The sequence below is a fragment of the Aplysia californica genome, unplaced genomic scaffold (genome assembly GCF_000002075.1).
Source record: "Aplysia californica isolate F4 #8 unplaced genomic scaffold, AplCal3.0 scaffold00130, whole genome shotgun sequence".
Lineage (NCBI taxonomy): Eukaryota > Metazoa > Mollusca > Gastropoda > Aplysiida > Aplysiidae > Aplysia > Aplysia californica.
In genome coordinates, this window is record NW_004797400.1 from 843,889 (window position 1) to 845,721 (window position 1,833).

The 1,833-nt window shown below is 44.5% G+C and overlaps 1 protein-coding gene across 1 annotated transcript in view; it reads left to right on the forward strand.

Moving 5' to 3' along the window:
• The window catches only part of LOC101849201 (opioid-binding protein/cell adhesion molecule homolog), a gene marked incomplete at its 3' end in the record, with an annotated part of 164,869 nt that overhangs the window by 129,511 nt on the left and 33,525 nt on the right, over window positions 1-1,833 (forward strand).

A 1,833-nucleotide genomic window follows, 5' to 3' on the forward strand; every position in this document is an offset into this window, starting at 1 on the left:
TCTCTCTCTCTCTCTCTCTCTCTCTCTCTCTCTCTCTCTCTCTCTCTCTCTTTCTCATTCTCTCTCCGTCTTTCAGTCTTTCTCTCTCTCCTCCTTCTACTCCTCCTCTTCCTCCTCATCATTCTCCGGAGGCAGTAAGGATCTACTTCAGGATAACAATCTTGCTGTTTGATCACTCCCTATCCTAGCTTACACACGCCTACATACGCAGCGAGTATATTAAGCGAGGTGTTGGGCTGCGATTTTTAAAAAATCCATTAACAGAATATTGCATAAATGAACAACAGAAGGATGATACCGAGAAGTATTCCCGAGTTCGGCGTCACCGCTAGGCTGTAGCGTGATACTTGATGTATCACTTTTGACAAGCAGCTATTACCCAAATGAAGACGCAACGGGGACGAAAGCGATGTTTGAAGCAGAACGGGCGCACGCCGGCCCTCCCACAGGAATGTCGAGTTGTGGGAGGGAAAGAGAGAAACCGCCAGCGCGTCTGATCCAACTCCCCCACCCATAGACTCACTCGCAGCGACGCCTGCCGGAGAACGGAACGATGTTTTTCATGAAGAGACAATCGTTTCGTTAACATTTGCTTAGCACTGCTGATGGCGAATTCCCAGAGGCGGATTCGAGGTGAATTGTTATGTCTTCCATTCCCCCCAGCGCGGCGCATTTTGTAGGCGCAGAAACACGCCGGGTACTTGTGTTGAAGTGATGCTCACGGGGGCGCCTGGGAAATCCGGAGTCATGAAGCGCGTGGACGGCTGGGCTGGGTCGAGAGGGCAGGTCCTCCAAACGTCTGTCAGTGGCTCCAGGAGTTTGAGAATGGACGAAATGTCACTGTGTCTTTTTTTACGTATTTGTAGTAACTTTTGGGTTCGTTGAAGTACCCGGTCATAGGAGGTATAAACTGGGTGGGTGGCGGGTGCTCTGGTGTGGTTTACTCCTTCTTTCCTGTCAAACATACATCATCCTCATCTCTCCTCCTTTTTTGGTTTTTTGTTTCTGTTTTTTACTCTATTATAACACCTCGAGTCTTCGGCACTTACATAATGACTTTATGGTAAAACTTACTTAAGTTAAACTGTAACTTTAAAAGACAAAATTAGTAGGTTGAGAGATTGGATGGCAACGGTGATGAAGGAAAGGCAGATAGGAAAAGGTGAGGGATTTGGGTGTGGATATTGTGAACGGGGCGGAAGGCAAATTTCATCTCCTCAAAGTTTACTTATTTCTTCAACAACAATTAATCCAGATTTGAAATGTTGGAAATACTCCAAGTCCTCCCTGGCTAAAATACCTCCCAACGCACACACAAATACGAGCATGAAAAAGTGGGAGGATTCAACCAAATCTTCTGTGAAATTTCAGACGTGTACGTTGTAGCGTTAGGTTTGTTTTCCCCATTTGTTGTAATATAGGTCCTACGTGTGCGTGTGAGTGTCTTGGTGTCTGTATTAATATGTGTGTGTGTGCGTGCCTGCATGTGTGAATGTATGTGTGTGTGTGTGTGTGTGTGTGTGTGTGTGTGTGTGTGTGTTTGTGTGTGTTTTGTGGGCAAACGTCCTTGGCGAAAGAAAAAACATCTATAAAATACCCTTGCATTTCTTTTGTTTTTATCTTAACTGTAGATTCAAATAGATAGTGTTTGCAGCCAACTTATAAAGGATTAAGCTTGCTAAAAAAAATAAAGCTTTTACAGACATAAATTCTTAATGCTATTGTTCTATTCTTTTGCTGCCTCGTGAGATTAATGAGTTTGGCAGGCAGTGGATGCTTGGCAGAGAACTTGGAGAAGCTGAATTTAAAAAATGGAAAGGAGAGAGAGAGAGA